This window comes from Oryx dammah, unplaced genomic scaffold (genome assembly GCF_014754425.2).
Source record: "Oryx dammah isolate SB20612 unplaced genomic scaffold, SCBI_Odam_1.1 HiC_scaffold_13, whole genome shotgun sequence".
NCBI lineage: Eukaryota > Metazoa > Chordata > Mammalia > Artiodactyla > Bovidae > Oryx > Oryx dammah.
Window position 1 is genome coordinate 52,754,457 of NW_024070197.1, and position 21,183 is coordinate 52,775,639.

General features: G+C 46.3%; 1 long non-coding RNA gene across 1 annotated transcript; it reads right to left on the reverse strand.

Moving 5' to 3' along the window:
- Positions 1–4,679: 4,679 nt before the first annotated feature.
- Positions 4,680–10,347, reverse strand: LOC120873183. The gene is made up of 2 exons (XR_005723402.1): positions 10,279–10,347; positions 4,680–5,294 (listed from the first exon to the last, which is right to left on the reverse strand). It is a non-coding gene; the product is annotated as an uncharacterized LOC120873183 (long non-coding RNA).
- Between the last annotated feature and the right edge of the window lie 10,836 nt (positions 10,348–21,183).

Sequence of the window (21,183 nt, forward strand, 5' to 3'; positions counted from 1 at the left end):
GGGGGGAACCGAAGTAAGAAAGTTCTGGAAACAAAAGGAAAAAAAGAGGTATTTTTCCGTGTTCTGTCCTGGGGTAGCCTTAGAATAGAGAAAATGAGCTTTTCATTGACTTTTGCACCTCATTGACCAGTGATACACAAGCAGCAATGTTCACTGGGCTATTTTATTCATTAGGCTTTTCAAGAACCTATGAAAAGATTTGGGACTGAAAAAGAAATTTTATTAGCCCCAAAATGCAAGAAAAAAAATACACTGCAAATTTGAAGTGAATAAATGTTCAAAGAAAGATTCCCAAAATATAACATGTCAACTTCATAATTCATCTGTTGATAAACATGTCATTATTATTTGAAAACCACGTGTAAGGATTTCCTAACACCATGATTCCCAGGAAGTCATAGCAATCATAAATTAAGTGAGTTCCCCATTGCCAAACAATTTCCAGTGAAAACTATTTTAAAGCTTCAATTGTTTAACACTATTTAATGTGGGAGTATTTTAATATGTTTGTTATGATGTGGGATGAGTGTCCAGAACTCAGAGCGCCTAGGACCTTAGAAGTTCTTACAACACCCTGTATGTGTGTTTATACTCACTTCTTTTCACAAATGTGTCCCTTAAGCCTACACAGGCTTACTTACCTATAAACGCTGTTCACTGCACAATGACGTGTGATCAAATTTCAGCTGAACACTGCGCTTAAGTAAAAAGAGTGACAAATATAGAGAAGTTGGTGGAAGGGTCCCAGCCTATATAATTGGCAGTAGGTGTCACTATATACATGACAGGAATTGTTCACAGTGCACGGGCTTGCATCAAAGCTGCTCCCGAAACCCCGTATTTTCAGTGTGGTAATCCCTCGCTGCTAGGAACAATTGCTGGGCTTCCCTAGTGTCTCAGACGGTAAAGACTCGCCTGCAGTGCAGCAGATCTGGGTTTCATCTCTGGGTTGAGAAGATCTCCTGGAGGAGGGCATGGCAACCCACTTCAGTCTTCTTGCCTGGAGAACCCCCGTTGTCAGAGGAGCCTGGCAGGCTACAGTCCATGGCGTGGCAAAGAGTCAGACACAACTGAGCAACTAAGCACCTTAGTTCTGCTCTTATTTAATGAGCATTTATTGAGCAACTGCTATGCACTAGAGGTGGTGCCAAGGAATGAGACCCACAAAGCCTTTCTTCACCGTAGATCACCTCCAGCATCTCCCAGTTATGGTAAAGTTCACCCTGATCTCCATGGCAACTATCCACCTTCCTGCCTCCATCGCTTGTCCCTGTTTATCCTACTCTCTGCTCCTCGAGCTTAAGCCTTTCTGTCTACACTGGCTTCCCCGTGGCTGCCATGGCAGGTCCAGACATTCATCCTGGCATCTAAAAACTGTGCTCTTCCAACCTTCTCTCTCCCCAGCATCCAGCAGGAGCCCCTTCCGGAGACAGCAGCCTATCACTGCGCCTAGAATGGCAGGATCTGGAGTCAAGCCCCTGTCAAGTCCGAGTTTGCTGACTCACTAAATGTGTGGCCTTGAGCAAATGACTTGACCTTCCTAAACCTTAGTTTCCTCATCCGTGTAGTGGTATTGATGATATTACTATGTTAAATGATATGAGTGTCTGTTGGACTATTTTTCGATCTAAGGAAAGGATAGTTTCCTAGGGTTGAACCTAATCATTCCTGCCTCTAGGATTAGTGGGATCCAGTGCGCTAGGGTGGGTTGGGGAGGTTGGCCAGGAGATGAGGGAGAGAGCTGGGAGCCTGGAGAGAGCGTTTCCATTTGTGAGTCCCTGCCTTCCCGGCACGTTTTCCAAGCCTGAGTGCAGAGAGGGGGGTTCAGGAGAGTTCTGAAGTGTGTTGCTGAGAGGACAGGTGTCAGTGCTCCTGAGAAAACCACAGTCACCAAGAGCAGCGTTCTGACTGCCCTGGAAATCTTCAGGACAAGGGAGGCGCTTGGCGGTGGCACCACAACCATGCCCATGTGCCCTCTCCCACACTCAAGCCCCTGTGATTACACATCCCATCTGCACAGTCCCAGCACCTGCTCCCCACGTTAAGGTCGGCTGATTAGCAACCTTGATTCCATCAGCAGCCGTGTTCCCCTTTGCCCTGCAAGGTGACATATTCCCAGGCCCCGAAGGTTAGGGCGTGGGTGTCTCTGGGGCCACTGTTCCGCCAGCCACCCTGCCCTTAAGATCCACGTCAGGTCATCTGTTTCCTACCTTAGCCTTCAGTGACTCTCATTTTAAAAACACGAGACACCACTTTCTGACATAACTTGGGACTTAGTGCATACATTTGTGAATTATTTCATTTCACTGAATGCTGCTTTAGATAAAGGGTAAAATCTCATTCTAGTTCAGTATCCCTGCTTAGCACAGCACTGAATGAGGGGCACCTTAAGTAGCAAGGGTAAGTTCATTGCAGGATCTCAGGGGAGCAACAGGAAAGGAGCGAGAAGCATAGCCATAGTCTCTGTGCTCCTGGACGTGAGCTGGGGGTCTCCAAGAACACGTCCAGGATCAGTGATTCACTGGAAGGAGGTGGGCACTCAGCCCAGAGCCGTCATCACAGCTGACCTATTACAGCAAGAGGATGCAGAGCAAGGTCAGCCCAGGGGCCGGGAGGTGGGTGGTGAAGTCCTGGGGACCAGCCTCCAGCGTTCTCTCCAGTGGAGGCGCACAGGATGCGCTCAGCTCCCCCAGCAGCGAGCCCAGGCGGCAAGTGCGCAGTGCTGTCCAGCAGGGACTAACAAGACACTAACATTAAAAGATGACTCTAATGAAATTGACCACTTCGACATATCATGTTGACTCTAAGTTGAATTTTCTGCTTAAGAACACAGTGACACGACGCAACAATGGCCTTCCTCCAAGAAGTGAAGTAAAGTCCCTCAGTCGTGTCCGACTCTTTGCAACCCCATGGACTGTAGCCTATCAGGCTCCTCCGTCCATGGGATTTTCCAGGCAAGAGTGCTGGAGTGGATTGCCATTTCCTTCTCCAGGGGATCTTCCCGACCCAGGAATCGAACCCGGGTCTCCCGCATTGCAGGCAGATGCTTTACCGTCTGAGCCACCAGGGAAGCCCTTCCTCCAAGAAGGGCGGTACCAAATCAGACAAATGATCGCTTACTATGAGAGATGGCATTAGTGCTGGAACTGTGAACGGGCAGACCAAAGGACACTGGGCGGACAGGTCCAAGACAGGAAGTGTGAGAGGTCTATCAGGCAACAGATAAGAGAGGCTTTGGTAAATATCCATGTGATGGTGTCACGGCAGCTGGTAGGTTGGGAATTCAGAGCAGATGAAACAGGATGTCTGCAGAGAAATAAGCTCACAGTCAAGAAAAGAGCTAGGCAAAGATTTCTAAACAGGGCAGAGAATGTACTGACCACAAAAGAACGGCTAGATAGATTGGACTTCATTATGATTAAGAGCTTGTGTTCAATGCAAGACAGCATGCAGATAGCAGAGGCAAGCCAAGGCCAGGAGGAAAAGACTCTAATATTTCCATTAAAAGCTTATACCCAGACATACAAAGAAATGATAAGAATCAATAAGAAGAAAGTTTCCATCCTGAATTCTCAGGCAGAGGCTGTTTATGGCATGGATCTTTGCATATGATTTAACTTAGAAAATGCAATAGGGACCGTGGCTATTACAGGATTGCACTTTGCTCAGTTGTATTTGAATAGCTGCAGTGTTTAATTATCCACTTGGTCATTATGGAAGAATTCTCAGCTGTAATTGGTGGCTGCGCTGGAATAGTATATTGCCTGTACACCTCTCTCTCCAGTGGGTTTCTAATGGACCAAGTTTTAATAGTTTTGAGCCTGGGCAAGCGCTTACACTTTTTAAAAGACGTGTGATTGAACTGCACAAAGTTGAACTGTTTTGAGAGATCCTTAATGTCCTTGAAGTGGTTTTTGTGGGTATAAAACAAATGGTAAATTTGAATTGGTCCCTCTTGTAAGAGTTTTGAAATCAAGTCTGCTGAACGAAGTTATGCCCTTGCTCTAATTTTATATACTTCTGTCTATCAATAAATATTGTGATACCTGAATTTACAAAGAAAATCGATTGAATAGCCACTACACTAACCAAATACCCAAGAAGCACATGAAGATACGATCAAAAAGATTAGTCAGGAAAACGCAAATTAAAAATAACAAGATATCACTAAGTACCACCAAAATGGCTAAAATTTAAAAGATTAGAACTTTCCTACACAGGTGGTAGCTCGGAGAAGGCAATGGCACCCCACTCCAGTACTTGCCTGGAGAATCCCAGGGACGGGGGAGCCTGGTGGGCTGCTGTCTATGGGGTCGCACAGAGTTGGACACGACTGAAGCGACTTAGCAGCAGCAGCAACACGCAGGTGGTGGCTAGTGGTAAAGAATCCACCTGCCAGTGCAGGAGCCTTAAGAGACAATGGTTTGATCCCTGAGTCAGAAAGATCCCTTGGAGGAGGGCATGGCAACCCACTCCAGTATCCTTGCCTGGAGAATCCCATGGACAGAGGAGCTTGACGGGCTACAGTCCATGGGGTTGCAAAGAGTTGGACACGACTGCAGTGACTTAGCATGCACGCACACTGCTGGTGGGAATGAAAACTTACACAATCACTTTGGAAAATGTCTATCCTAAGCTCAAGAGGAAGGAGGACGTGAGGTACACTAAAGACACATACATGGAACTTAATTTTAGCTTTATTCCTAGTAAGTCCAAATAGCAATAGCTGGAGACCAGGTAAGCCGACCGTGGTATATTCTACAAAGAAAGGCTACATAACAATTAGAACAAAGCATTGATCACGAATTAGAACAAAGCATTGATCACGACACTCGGCAGCAAAGATGAAACACAGACATTATGCCAGGTGCAAGAAGCCAGGGCAAAAAATACTTTATACAAATTCAAAAACAGGCAAAACTAAGATGACAGAGGTCAGACAGGTCACTTCTGGGCGGGAGAGGAGGGTTGAGGGAATTGACTGGGATGAACCACCAGGGAGCCTTTCCAGGGCTGGAACATTCCACATGTTGCTCTGTGGGTGGGGGCGGTGCACACATGGGAAATTCATCCCACTGTACAACTATGGTTTACAAAACACAAACACACTGGCAACTGACAACTTTAAGGCAGATGACAAAGATACTGACTCGAGCGAAGATTCCTGATACACCTTCGCTAGGTCAGGAGCCAAGCCCCAATTCCACACATGGGCAGCCCTGGGCCCCCAGGTGCTAGAAGGTACATGATTCATCCAGGAAAACCAAGGAGTACTTGAAAGCTGGCAGTTTATCCTGGCAGATAAGAAAGAAATTCATTTGTTAGTTTATCCAACATAGAAAAAAGGCTACTGTGTATTGGGCAATTAAATATACATTCCCATCCATATATGTGTATGTGCACAAATGGTCCGATTTTTCATACAAGAGGCTATTCTCCAGTAAAAGTGAGATTTCTTCACGGTGGAGAATCAGAGCTGACTGAAGTGCCTTGGAAAGTGAAATACTCAGAAACTGGGTAAAACCTGCCTCCTCTGAAGATGAGACCTTTACTCCCACTTGCTTAGGTGTAGTTTCTCTTTTAACTAAATCAGTCACTTTATTTGTTCAAGGTGGATTTATGGTAATTCATAGTTGCTAGGGTTTCCCTGATAGCTCAGTTGGTAAAGAATTTGCCTGCAATGTAGGAGACCCCGGTTTGATTCCTGGGTCAGGAAGATCTGCTGGAGAAGGGATAGGCTACCCACTCCGGTATTCTTGGGCTTCCCTGGTGGCTCAGCTGGTAAAGAATCCACCTGCAATGCGGGAGACCTGGGTTCGATCCCTGGGTTAGGAAGATCCCCTGGAGAAGGGAAAGGCTACCCACTCCAGTATTCTGGCCTGGAGAATTCCATGGACTGTATAGTCCATGGGGTCTCAGAGTCGGACACGACTGAGTGACTTTGACATTCACTTTATAGCTGCTAATACTGCCCCGATCTATTTCTTTACTCTGAAAGCATAATCTGAGATAAGTCTATGCTTGTTTATATCCTGAAATTCATTACTTTAAAAGGCACTGTGCATTCATTTATTGGATGTTTATCAAATTCCTACTATGTGTTATGTATCTAATTCATAACCAAACTCCAAGGTGGGAGGGGGGTCAAAGCACATACAACTGTAATGTAAAAAGAAAGAATTATGTTATGTCTTTGATAACTTTTTTGCCTCTCAAATGTAAATTTTATTCACATTAATTACTAGCAAAAGAGATTGAAACCGTCTTGGAAAATAACAGCTCTTCAAAGTAAAAAGATATTAAGCATAAGGAGTTTAAGCAAGTTCCAGGAGATGGTGAAGGACATGGAAGCCTGGCGTGCTGCAGTCCATGGGCTCACAAAGAGACGGACATGACTGAACAACTGAACAACAAAGCATAGTTCAAAAGTATCCATTGTTGTTTAGTCACTCAGTTGTGTCTGACTCTGAAATCCCATGGACTGTAGCCCACCAGAATCTATTAATTAAATTCGGGTTATTGCCAGGAGATACTGGTTTACCAAAAATATACTTTATTTTTTTGGCTGCACCTTGTGAAATCTTAGTTCCCCAACCAGGAATTCAACCCAGGCCCTTGGCAGTGAAAGTGTGGAGTCCTAGCCACTGGATTGTAGGGAATTCTCCGATTTACCAAAAATATAAATTTTGACTTGTAGCATGTTGTTATTGCTGTTTTAGTCACCAACTCATGTCTGACCCTTTGCAATCCCATGGACAGGAGCCTGGTGGGCTACAGACTGTATGTAGCCCATGATTAAAGCACAGCTTATTATTATTAAATTGTTGTGCTATTTTTACCCTCTGTAGCCCACCAGGCTCTTCTGTCCATGGAATTCTCCAGGCAAGAATACTAGAGTGGGTAGCCATTTCCTCCTTCATGGAATCTTCCCGACCCAGGGATCGAACCCACATTTCCTGCATTGACAGGCGGATTCTTTACTGTTGAGCCTCCAGAAAAGCTCAACTTGCAGCATATACGAGTGTTTTTCAATTTTAATCTGCACATGTAACATGGGCCACTTAGCACATTTGGGGTAAATGTGTAATTGTTAGTCACTCATTCATGTCCAACTTTGCAACCCCATGGACTGCAGCCCACCAGGCTCCTCAGTCATGGGATTCCCCAGGCAAGAATACTGATGGGGGTTGCCATGCCCTCCTCCAGGGGATCTTCCCAACCCAGGGATCGAATCCACAACTCTTAGGTCTCCTGCATTGGCAGGCGAGTTCTTTATCACTAGCCCCACCTGAGAAGCCAAACAATCCAGATGAGCTTATCCATCTCCATCTCCAGGTTACCCTCCCACACACATAACAAATAGATCTCCAATAAATGTCTGGCTTAGTCACAGAGAAAAAAAACAGCATTAAAAACGATTTACCTCAAAACAAGAATCACAAATTCTAAGAAACTTTTAAAATAGTGCACTAGAACTCTATCCTACGCTGTTTCCAAGGTCCGCACAGCTAACTCTATCCTACTTCTGTTACCAGACTGAAGACTGTAATGGGCTTTATTTGTAAACAATCTTAACTTCAGACGTATGTGCCATGTGTGGTATTTCAGGCTTACGTGGCACGTGGCAATTGTGTGTCGGTGGGCAGAATTCCTCCCGTGTTCCCACAGTCCACTTGATACTGAGCTGTGCTTTAGTCATCTTTCTAAAAACGGCACAAAGTGCCTGGAGAGGTGGGGACCCCCTCTCCCTGGAAGCATGAAAGGCCAGTGCTTGGTCACCTGTGAGCGATTTCTGCAGAACGTGTTCCTGGGTTACTTGGGAGAGTGCACTGCTTAGCCCACAACGTCCAGTCCCTTCAAGATTCTGTGATTCCAGTTCCACCTCCCTGTCACCTGCTGGGTCTTTGGTAAATAACTCCTGAACAGAGGCACTTAAACTCATCCCAGGCCGTGCTTTCTTTCCCTGTCATCACATGGTCAGCTGTGACGTTCCCATAACCCGCTGTGGAGGAAGGATGCAGAGAAGAGCTCTAACGTGGCAGCGGCTCTCCAGGCCAAGGCAAGAAGCGAGACCCTTTGGTTCCTAGAACTGTGTTGCAGAACTCAGCAGAGAAGGCGAAGGGGAAGGACTAGTTAGCTGTGCGGACCTGGGTGAGACTGGCCATAGCAACGTCAACCTGCAGTTGCTTTCTCTTCTACAAAACACTTGATCTCAAATTGTCTCATCTGGCTCTTGTAACAACCTGGAGGCGGGACACATATGACTGACCCCATTTGACGGATGGGGAAACCAAGGCCCAGGGAAGCTGAAGCCTCTCAACGTCAAGCCTGAGCTTCCTTCCAGGCTTCCAAGCTGCTCTGCTCAGGGGATGGAGGTGCAACTGAAGCAGAGGGGTGCAAGTCACACCTGTCTCCTCCTCTGGAAAGTTAAAGGGCTGAGCTAGACAGGTGCTTTGGTTTCTTTTAGACCTAAACACCTCATTTCTCCAGGCAGGGTTGTGCGAAACCAGAAAACGAAACAACTGGGAAGCCTTGGTGGGAGAGGCACTGGGGAGAGGATGCCAACAGTCAACATTTCTTTACAAGTTAGTCATTTCCTCCCGGACATCCTTCTTGTTCTGACCTCTTCATCTCTACCTCTGTCACCCACTCATGCCAATAAATGCATCATCACCTGCAAATCCAGCTAGAGACGTGTGCAAATAACACTTCCTTCGTGTCCTGCTCCCAGGACGAGGATCATAGTCATATTCATATGAGGGTCAGTTCGCATGAGGGTCACGTATGTTCACATCAAGCCTTGGAGGTGATCAGTTCTCTTTCCTCAGTCAGCTCCAGTTCTTTGGGGTGCCCTTAGGGCCGCCAAGAATTTGGGACCCTCCTTTTGTAGAATAATAGCCAGAGACTCTCTTTCAGATTTGTCTGTTTCATCCCAAGATGCAGGATTCCAGATGCTGCTTCCAACCCCTGAAACCCCCCACAGTGAACAGGCTAACCCTAACCCTCTTTCAAGCTACACAAGTCAGATTTCTTTTCCCTAAAGACTATTCTTATGCTGTTATTTCCTCGTTTGTTGCTTGCCTTAGATTATTGTTTCAACACTTAAATTTCCCTGAATGATACTATAGTGTGAATGTTTGTGTCCTCCCAAAATCCATATGTTAAAATCTAATGCCCAGTGCAATGCTTTTAGGAGGTGGGGCCTTTGGGAGGTGATTAGGCAAGAGAGTTGAGCCCTTATGAATGGGATTGGTGCCCTCATACAAGGCAGACTATTTGCCCTCCCCACTATGTGGAGGTCACAGCTAGAAGGCACTATCTACAAATGAGAAATCACCCTGTTACTGGATGTTACAAAAGAAAGCATGACTGACTCTGCCATGTTCATAGATTAGAAAATACATACCGTAGGCAAAAGCCAAGGCAAGCTGGAAGGACAATATGGAGGACTTACCCTCCCAGATGTCCAGTCTTATCATAAATGTGTTGGAACTAAGAGAATATGATAGTGACACAGGTTAGAGCCTGAAACTAGTGAATCCACAGGATCAATCCAGTAACTGTCTCCCTGTATACATAACTCGATGTGTGATAAAGGGAGCCGTAGAAATCAATGGAGAAGGATGGAAAAAGAAAATGAAAGTGTCAGTTGCTCAGTTATGTCCGACTCTTTGCAACCCACTAGGCTCCTCTGTCCATGAGGTTCTCCAGGCAAGAATACTGGAATGGGTTGCCATTCCCTTCTCCAGGGGATTTTCCCAACCCAGGGATAGAACCTGGGTCTCCCACATTGCAGGTAGATTCTTTACTATCTGAGCCAGCAGGGAAGCTCAAAGAAAGGCAGGCTTACTAATAAATGGTGGAAGGACACTGCCTATCCATAGGGAAATAAAAGAAAATTAGTTTTCATGTTGCACAACAAATATCCAACAAAATTCAGGCAGGTTAAAAGTCTAATTATAAAAGGGAACCTATAAAAACCCTTAGAAGAAGATATACGGAAATAACTTCATAGCCTCAGAGTAGGGAGGATTTTTCAGACCAGACACAAAGAAGCACAAACCATACAGGAAATAAATAATATATTTAGGTTTTCTACACCACCAAAAAAGAAAAAGTGAATAAGACCACAGCCTGGAAGATATGTGCAACAAAGAATACAGAGACTTTTAGCCAGAAAGTGTAAGAATTCCGACAAAACGGTGGCGGGGTGGGGAGGGGAGCAAGCAAACACTAAAAGAAAAATATTCAAAAGCTATAAGTAAAATATAGAATTACCATGTGACTCAGCAATTCCACTCCTCAGTGTATATTCCACTCCTAGGTGTGACCCAGCAATTCCACTCCTAGAAATGAAAACATACGTCCATACAAGACTTTATACACAAAAGTTCACAGCAGCCATCACTCGTGATAACCAAAAAAGTAGAAACAAACTAAATACCCCTTACCTGCTTACTAAACAAAACGTGACACATCCTTACAATGGACTATTATTGAATCCTGAAAGCATCATGCTAAGTAAAAGAATCAGCTGCAGAGGACCACATACTATACGATTCCATTTCTATGACAACTCCAGAATGAACAAATCTATAGACAGGAAGTGGACTGGCGGTTGGCAGGCGAGTTTGGAGGAGCGAGGGTAAGAGTTTCCTTTTACTCATGCTGTAAACTGATTGAGGGGATGTTTGCACAGTTCTGTGAATATGCTAAAAGCCACTGAATTGCACACTTTAAATGGGTGAATCGTATCTCAAAACAGCTGTTCTTGGGGATCCCAGGTGTCTCAGTGGTAAAGAATCCGCTAGTCAGTGCAGGGGTTGCGGGAGATGTGGGCTAGATTCCTGGGTGAGGAAGGGCCCCTGGAGAAGCGGACGGCAACCTACTCCAATACTCTCGCCAGGATAATCAGAGGAGCGAACCATGCAGGCTACAGTCCATGGGGTCACAAAGAGTTGAACACAACTGATGCAACTGGGCACGCGTGCACACAAAGCTATTCTTAAATATTTCTTATCTAAATGGATAATTCACAGAAGAGAAAAACCCAATAAACACTTGAAAGATGGTCACCTGCAGCACTAATGAGGAAAAGGCAAGTGAAACAATGAGGCAGAATTTTGTGCTCATCATACCAGCAAAAATCTCAAAGACTAGCAATGCCAAGCATGGGCAAGAGAGTAGAGAAGCAGGGAGCTTCAAACACACTGCTGGAGGGAAGTTGATGTCCCCTCATCAAAAAACTCTGGGGATGTCGAAAAAGGGTGAAGATGCTCACACTCTTCAAGTCAACAATCCCACTTGCAGACAGAGACCCTGGAGAGAGCCTCACATGGAAGTTCCAGAAGACACAGCAAAAGGATCTGTGGCAAAGTCTGCTACCCTGAAACGTGGGGACACAGATGTCAGTTCAGCTGTGGGCAGGTAAGCTGTGGCTTGGGAATACGGGACAGTATGACCCCACAGGTCCGGTGGCAAACCTCACAAATATAATCTTGAATCAAAACCACAAGTTGCAGACTAAGCATACACACTGTCATGTCATTTATATAAAGTTTGAAAGTATGCACAACAGAACTATGTGTCGTGCATGGAACCGTACATACATGAAAATAAGATTAATCTCCTCTAAATTCATGTGAGTTGCTCCCTCTGAGAGGGAAGAAGTAAGATGAGCTCCTGAGTGTCCAGCCAGGGCAGGCTGGATCTATTACGGTTTGTGCCATAGAAACAGGCTGGTGTGGGTATCATGTCATGTGAAGACGAGTCAAATTGGAGGTGGGTGATTACTGAGTTGTTCTCTTCTATAGCTTTCGAATCTTCAACATTTTTGAGAAAAAGCATTAGTATCCATTGCCATCCTAAAGGAAATCAGTCCTGAATATTCATTGGAAGGCCGGATGCTGAAACTCCAATACTTTGGCCACCTGATGCAAAGAACTGACTCATTTGAAAAGACCTTGATGCTGGGAAAGATTGAAGGCGGGAGGAGAAGGGGGCAGCAGAGGATGAGATGGTTGGATGGCATCACCGATTCAATGGACATGAGTTTGAGTGAGCTCCAGGAGATGGTGATGGACAGGGAAGCCTGGCTTGCTGCAGTCCATGGGGTTGCAAGGAGTCAGACACGACTGAGCGACTGAACTGAACTGATCCATTGCTACCCTGCAATGTTCCCGTGAATACACATGTGTTCCTGTGGAGACCCCCAGGCAGCTCCCTGTGGTGGGTGGTGTCCAGAGAGACCAGAAGCCTGGCTGCCAAAGACCAGGGTCCTGATGGGGTGAGGCGAAGGGTCAGGGAGAGTGGAAGTCGGGAACTCAGCAGTCAGAACAATGGATACCGGGTGCCCCAGAAGGTAGACCTCAGGTAGGAGCGGGTCTGGGAGCAACCACCAGTGGCCAGAAGGGCTTCAGCTAAAAGCAGAAATCAGAAAAAGGACACATCCAGAGATGAGCACCAGACAGAACAAGAGAGAGGCAGGCAAGAATCCATGTGCTCACAGTGAAACACGGAGGATGAGGAGAGGGTTCTGGGCCTAGGACCACTGTTCAGAAAATGTACACACGCAGCGTATGCTGAGTAACCGGGAAGGATGGGCAAGAGGAACCACGTCTCCTCTCTCAGGAAGCCTGGGGCCTCTGCCTGGGGAGGATGGGCCAGGTGCACAGATCACAGTAATTCAAAGCAAAGTGTTCATGTAGTCGGAGGGCTCTGCGTGGAGCCTGAGAGACAAAGAGAGAATGCCGCAGTGACGTGGAGGCCACCATCCCCCAGCAGGACCCGATGAGGCCTTCTCAGAACAGACCCCCGCTGCATCCTCTGCTGCCTTTTGTCTGTAGAAAAACTTCAGTCAAGGCATAAATTTAATCAGAGAAGTCAGAAAATGCAGGAAGAAAGGAAAACAGTCAAGCAAGATAAAAATACTTTAGCCATTAAACAAAGTTCAGTCCAGTCACTCAGTCATGCCCGACTCTTTGCTACCCCATGAATCGCAGCACGCGAGGCCTCCCTGTCCATCACCAACTCCCAGAGTTTAACCAAACTCATGTTCATCGAGTTGGTGATGCCATCCAGCCATCTCATACTCTGTCGCCCCCTTCTCCTCCTGCCCACAATCCCTCCCAGCATCAGGGTCTTTTCCAATGAGTCAACTCTTCGCATGAGGTGGCCAAAGTACTGGAGTTTCAGCTTTAGTCCTTCCAAAGAATACCCAGGACTGATCTCCTTCAGAGTGGACTGGTTGAATCTCCTTGCAGTCCAAAGGACTCTCGAGTCTTCTCCAACACCACAGTTCAAAAGCATCAATTCTTCGGTGCTCAGCTTTCTTCACAGTCCAACTCTCACATCCATACATGACCACTGGAAAAACCATAGCCTTGACTAGATGGACCTTTGTTGGCAAAGTAATGTCCCTGCTTTTTAATATGCTGTCTAGGTTGGTCATAACTTTCCTTCCAAGGAATAAGCGTCTTTTAATATAATGGCTGCAATCACCATCTGCAGTGATTTTGGAGCCCCCCAAAATAAAGTCTATTTCCACTGTTTCCCCATCTATTTCCCATGAAGTGATGGGACCAGATGCCATGATCTTCGTTTTCTGAATGTTGAGCTTTAAGTCAACTTTTTCACTCTCCTCTTTCACTTTCATCAAGAGGCTTTTTAGTTCCTCTTCACTTTACTCCATAAGGGTGGTGTCATCAGCATATCTGAGGTTATTGATATTTCTCCAGGCAATCTTGATTCTTCAGGGACAACACATAATATTCTGAGCCATGTCCTTTGAGCTGTTGATCAGGTACTGAAACCCCCACCAGGTGGGAGAAGTTAACTGCAAGCTGCCCACAAGCACGTTAGATGGGTTGAGAAGCACGTCAGATGGCTTGGAAGCAGAAGGTTGATGATGCTGACACCCTATTACTTCACCACCAGCCAATCAGAAGAGTGCCACGAGCTGACCATGCCCAGCTCCTTGACTCCAGGTGGGACACACAGTCTTGAGGGCATTTGCCTGCCGTGGCCGGCTTTGCCTGGCAAATTTCTACTTCGCCCAACTCTGTCTCTGAGATTTCATCCAGCACAGGTGAACAAAGGCCAAATCTCGGCAACAACATCAACAAAGTTCCTCCCCAGGCTGCTTGCCCAGCTTCCTGACCATCAGGGAAGGCAGACGGCTGCCCAGCAGCAGCCCGCCTCAATGAACACAGGCAGAAACTAAGAGGCAGTGAGGCCCCAAGAGTCGACCAACCAGGAGCAGAGAGGGAGACAACCTAGATTCTCCGATGTGAAGGAAGGGGGCTTGTTCCCTGAACGGAATTCACCCCCGGTCGGAACATTCAAGAAAGGCTTCCTGGGGGAAGCAGCATTTGGTGAAAAAGGCTTTTCACGGGCGGAGGAAGAGAAGACCAAAGCAGAAGAGATTCGTGCCAGGGACCCCTGGGGCGGGGGTGTGGAGACGGGGGTAGAAAGCCCAGTTTCATTCTTGGAACCAACGGTGCCTCCTGCACGTAAGAGTAGTGTTGTCACAAACACGCCGAGTGTGCCAGGGGACAGGTGTGCCCCCATGGGTGGTGTCCAGGTTACAGCTTGGAGTGAAAGGGGCACACTGGCGAGGGGTTGGAAGCCGTGCTGGGTCGAAGGCCGTGCTGGGTCGACTCCTGAGCAGGTCTGGACATGGGCGAGGAGTCCCTTAGGAAGGTCCCCACAATGGATCACAGGGAGTCTCTGAGGTGTCTTCATGTCAGGTCATCGATAGGATGAAAGGATGCCTTGTGTCACTGAGAAGAGTTTTCTGTGGGTGCTGGGTCTCCCTGACCATGACCCTGGGGCTTTCCAGGGCGGCAGTTCTCCTTCCTGGACTCCCTCCTCCTACCCTTGTCTTGTCCCAAGCACAACACACTCTGTGCAGAAAACATTAATTTTTCATATCCTCAATTTTTTAAATGTGATTTTAATTCTGTGTCCCTTAATAAACACTATGCAAATCCCATATTCAGAAAAAGTTTACAACTATCTGCCTCTGCAATTGCCAAACGTCCCAACACCACTCCAGTCTACCTTGTGGATGTACTAAAATCCACTGGACTGTGTACTTTGAAATGGTGCATTTTTATGACGTGTGGAATCTAACTCAATAAAAAGAAATTAAGAGAAACCAGCATAAAACAGCTGTCATGGGTCTGCGAATGGAAGCGTTTCAAGCTGAGTATAACGGTCGATTTTTAGCTATTGTGCTATTTCAGAAAAATTATAAGTGAACATTCAAACTAAAATCGCCAAAATTTTATTCTACCTAAGCTGTCGAGCGACATGGTTTTCACCCAAGATTTCCCACTTCTCTCTTCTGGTTTGACTGGAGGAAATTTAAAAATTATGTCATCCCGAGGCATTGAGGTTGCCCATCTGCTCGCTGTGTAGATATCATCAGGAAAGAGCGATGGAGGAAAAAGCGAAGAGCAAACACAAGAGACCTCGGGGCAGAGGGGGTAGTCAGGCAGCCTCAGGGGGTGACGCTTAAGGTGGGACCTGAGAGAAGTCAGGTGGCTTCTGAAGTCAGGCAGGTGAGAGTGGTCTGGAAACGACAAGGCTCCCAGTCACCTCGGATCCAGAGGATGGAGGCTGCCAGTGTCTCAGGAGAAGTGGCAGGGAATGTGGGTGTTGAACTTGAGACTGAACTACGTGAAACCGACCGCTGTCCCAGCCCCGCGGGAGTTTCCTCCTCCCAAAAAGCATGTAGGAAGTTTCACGCCATGGGAAGGATGGAGGTTTTGACTCATGTCCACTCAGTGCTTTCCCAATTAGATAATTTTGGGGAGTTTAAAGAAAAAAAAAAGGTCAGTCCTCACCATAACTTAATCCTGTTCGGAAGCTCTTTAACAAAGGGGTTGGGGTGGAGAGAGGTGGTAAAGAGAATGAATCATTATTTTCAAATTGCAAGACAAAAATGCAGACCAGTTACAGCAGCAAAAACCAGGAAACTGAGATTTTGTCAGGAAAAACTGGGAATCCTTTAGGAAGGTGGGGAGGCCTCTTAGCCTTTGTGCCGGGGGGCTCCCTGGCGACTTCAGTGGTGATCACAGACAGATGGCCACGTGCAAAGCCCCAGGGGCTGGGAATGCGACCTTACTGGAAAGGGGGCCTTTGCAAATAAAATTAAGTTAAGGGTCTCAAGGTGAGGTCATCCTGGATTTAGGGTGTCCTTATAAAAAGAGAGGACTCGGCCACATGCAGAGGGAGGCAGAGATGGGAGTGAGGCAGCCACAAGACAAAGACCACCAGGGTAGCCGGTGGCCACCAGAAAGCAAGCACAGAAAGTGCAGAGTACATTCCCCTTCACAGCCGGCCAACACCTTGACTTCAGACTTCTGCCTCCAGAGCTGTGAAAAAACACTTCTGTTGTCTTAAACCCGCCCCACCTCCACCTTTTAGCAATTCGTTACAGCATCCACAGGAAACTGCTTGTAGAGGTTCCATAGCAGTCTGGTGAGGCTTAATGGGCCCCTTGTCAAGAAGGTTTCTGAAATGTGAATATAATGAAATGCACAGGATTGGGGAAACAAAAACAAAAACAGTTGTACTGAAGTACACGTCTCTCTCTGATAACAGAAGACACTCCTGGAACCTTGATAACTGGTGACTTCCATGTATCAGAAACACTTAAGAATAGCCACTTGGCCAGGGGAGGGGGTCACCTGTCACTGGAGGCTGTGTATGAATTCCGCCATAAACACAGCGGGGTCCCGAGGCTTTCTGCCTAGGACGTTCAGACTAAAATGCAATGCCAAGCTTCGGTGCCAATGTGAAACCCCAAACAATGGCTTTGAACAGGCATAAAGGGATACAAACCATTTCTGTCAAACATCGTCTATTGAACTTCCTGGTGAAAGCCACTAGGGCACTGCACACCTTTACCTCTGGGAATGGGTACACAGCTGACTCATCAAGGGGCCCAGGGGCCTCCAACACAGGACCTGCTCAAGTCCTGGCTGTGCCCAGAGCATGGCCTGCTGTGGATCAGGGTTCCTCGCCCTGAAATGGGATCCAATATTCATAACCAGGTGGGAAAAAGGATTGTGATGACCAGCCTCTCAACAAATACTGTTTTGCATTCAAAATATTCAAGATACTGTTGCCCTAAAATCACCACCGCATTCAGAAACCCCAAAGGAGCAACAGTGTCAGCATCAAATCAGTGTCCCCTGGTCTGTGTACTCAGCAGGAAGACTGATCACCAGTTGGCTGTGGTCAAACACTTGGGAAGATGGTTAGCTTGGAGAAAAAGAGAGAACTCCCAGAAACAATCACCAGAATCAGCACGACATCAAACTACAGATGCCTCGGCCCCTGCAGCACTTCCCCTTCCCCTCCTCCAGGGAGCCGCAGCCTCAGAACACCCTGTAAACCTTACTGTGACATCCAGACAGGTAGTGGGAGGGCCTGCCACACACTGAGCCTCACTTGTAGTAACAAGGTGAACAGAACCCAAAACTAGCCCGCAAGGTTTCCCATCCCGATCCCTGGATTATGAAGGGATGAGACACCACACCCTGACTTTGTTATCTTATGGGGCAGGAGTTCGGCAGGTGTAATTAAGGTTACTCATCTGTTGACCTTGAGTAAATTGAAAGGGAGATGATCCGGGTGAGCCTAATCAAATCACATGTGCCCTTAAAAGGCAGAGAATTTTCTCCAGCTGGTGGCAAAAGGGGAAGTCAAAGGGTCAAAGCATGAAGGGGCCCCGTAGAAAGCCTGAGAAGGGATGTGCATGGCATCTGGGAGCAGAGACTGGTCCCAGATGAGCTCCAGCAAGGAAACAGAGACCCTCCGTCCTACAGCCACAGGGACCCAAAGTCTGCCAACAAACTGGGTGAGCTTTCCCCATCCGAGCCTCCAGATGAGAATGCAGCCCCAGTTGACACCCTGGCTGAAGCCCGTGAGACCGAGCAGAGAACACGGTTGGGTCCCCATGAACTTCTGACCTACAGAATCAAGATGACAAATGGGTGTTGCTGAAAGTGGCTAAGTTTGTGGCAACTTGTTATCCAGCAGTAGGAAACAGACACAAGTAACATTCCATCAGGAGCATGCCAGCTGCTTGACCAGCTAGAACAGCTCAATTCATATAGGGAGGGTGCAGCAAGGAGTCCACACGGCACCTGTTACTGATGGTCCCATCTACTCCTTCTCCATCCAACAGGGCAGCCACCAGCCCCATGTGGACACCACATATTTGAAACGTGACTGGTATACAATATACCAGATTTTGGAGACTCAGTATAAGAAAAAAGAATGTAAACTATCTCTTTAACACCTTTTATATTGATTACATGTTGAATTGATATTATGATTCTACTGGGATAAATGAATCTATACTAATAATGTTGCTGTTGTTTAGTTATTTTCATAAGTCATGTCCAACTGTTTGCAACCTCATGGACTACAACATGCCAGGCTTCCCTGTCCTTCCACTATTTCCCGGAGTTTGCTCAAATTTATGTCCATTGAATCAGTGATGCCATCCAGCCATTTCATCCTCTGTTGATCCCCTTCTCCTCCTGTCTTCAATCTTTCCCAGCATCAGGGTCTTTTCAAATGAGTCAGTTCTTCACATCAGGTGGCCAAAATATTGGAGCTTCAGCTTCAGCATCAGTCTTTCCACTGAATATTCAGGGTTGATTTCTTTTAAGATTGACTGGTTTGATCTCCTTGCTTTCCAAGGACTCTCCAGAGTCTTCTCCAGCACCCCAGTTTTAAAGCATCAATTCTTCAGCACTCAGCCTTCTTTATGGTCCAACTCTAACATCCGTACATGACTACTGGAAAAACCATAGCTTTGATTAGATGGACCTTTGTTGGCAAAGTGAAGTGTCTGCTTTTAAAAACACTGTATAGGTTTGTCAGAGCTTCTCTTCAAAGGAGCAAGTGTCTTTTAATTTCATGGCTACAGTCAAAATCCACAGTGATTTTGGAGACCAAGAAAATAAAACCCGCCACTGTTTCCATTTTTCCCTCAGCATATGCCATGAAGTGATGGGACTATATGCCATAGTTTTTTGAATGTTGAGTTTTAAGCCAGCTTTTTCATTCTCCTCTTTCACCTTTAAGAGACACTTTAGTTCCTCTTCACTTTCTGCCATTAGAGTAGTATCATCTGCATATCCAAGACTGTTGATATTTCTCTGGGCAATCTTGATTCCAGCTTGTGAATTATCCAATCAAGCATTTCGAATCATGTACTCTGCATATAAGTTAAATAAGCATGGTGACAATATACAGCCTTGATGTTATATTAACATTGATTTCACCTATTTCTTTTTAGTTTTTAAATGTGACTTCTAGAAAATGTTAAATTAGGCCTATGAGTCTAATATTTCCACTGGACAGAGATGATCTAGGTATTATCTCCAGTAATCTTCCTAGCTCCCCTGTGGGGTGGGTGCTACCCAGTGGTCCAGAGGAGAAAACTGAGACTTTACAGAGTAAATTGATCAACATCAGAGGGTGAGGGAGTGAACCAGAGATGGGAACCAGGTTCACCAGAGCCCAAATCCCACTCTCTCCCAGGTTGGCAGGTGACCCTCTCAAATGACTGCAAAGGCCTGCATTCTCAACAAAGGCTGCTCGTGCCTTAAATCAAACAAATGGCTGCAGATGGGGACAAAGCCACAAACAGATCAACTTAGGGAAGTATTTTGGGGTGGGGGGAGACCTTTCACCACCCTTCAAATTTTACTCTAAGAACTCACTCTGATAAGCCCAAGGAAATAGATCTTAGAAATATGAGATGAAGCAGTCATTAGGGAAATTTGGGGGTTATTGGTCTCCTTTTCTGTGATATCCAAGGACATGTTATAAGAAAAGAAGGTTTAAGGAATTCCCTGGTGACCTAGTGATTAGGACTTCACACTTTCACTGCCAAGGGCACATGTTGGATTCTTAGTCGGGGAACTGAGATCCCACAAGCTGAGCAGCACAGCCAAAAATAATTTTTTTAATTAAAAACAAAAGGTAAGAAAGGTTATTAAATGTCCACTGCCAGATGAATCGATAATGAAGAGGTAGTGCATATATACAATGGAATACTACTCAGCAATTTTAAAAAAGAATGGAATAATGCCATCTGCAGCATGGATGCAGCTAGAGATTATCATACCAAGTGAAGTAAGACAGAAAGACAAACGTCATCTGATATCACTTTTACGTGGAATCTAAAATATGGCCCAAATGAGCCTATCTACAAAACAGAGACAGACTCAGAGACACAAGAGAACAGACTTGTGGTTTTCAAAGGGGAGGGAGGTCGGAGACAGAAGGACTCGTAGTTTGGGACTAGCAGATACCAACTATTATATTGATATATAGGCTGGATAAACAACAAGCACAGGGAACTATATTCAATATCTTGTGATAAACCAGAGTGGAAAAGAATGTGTACGTATAACTGAATCACTTTGCTGCACAGCAGAAGCTAACGCAGCACAGTAAATCAACCACTGTGTGTGTGTTAGTTGCTCAGTCTTGTCCAACTCTTGTCCATGCGACCCCGTGGACAGTAGCCCCCTAGATTCCTCTGTCCATGGAGTTCTCCAGGCAAGAATACTGGAGTAGGTAGCCATTTCCTTCTCCAAGGGATCTTCCCAATCCAGGGATCAAACCGGGTCTTCTGCATTGCAGGCAGATTCTTTACCACCTGACCCACCAGGGAAGCCCAAGTCAACCACACTTCAATTGTACAAAAGAAAGAAAAGAGAGGTTATGATCCATCTTTATAAATGCCTTTCATAAGCCCTGCTGCTGCTGCTAAGTCGCTTCAGTCGTGTCCAACTCTGTGCGACCCCATAGACAGCAGCCCACCAGGCTCCCCCATCCCTAGGATTCTCCAGGCAAGAACACTGGAGTGGGTTGCCATTTCCTTCTCCAATGCATGAAAGTGAAAAGTGAAAGGGAAGTTGCTCAGTCGTGTCCGACTCTTTGAGACCCCATGGACTGCAACCCACCAGGCTCCTCCGTCCATGGGATTTTCCAGGCAAGAGAACTGGAGTGCGGTGCCATTGCTGTCTCCGTCATAAGCCCTAGCATTTCAATTACTAATATATGGGTAAATGTGTTGGTTATTTTGATGTAAGTTCCACCCAATATCGTTTCAATTACCCAAAACAAGGCTGCAGAGGAGCCGGCCCA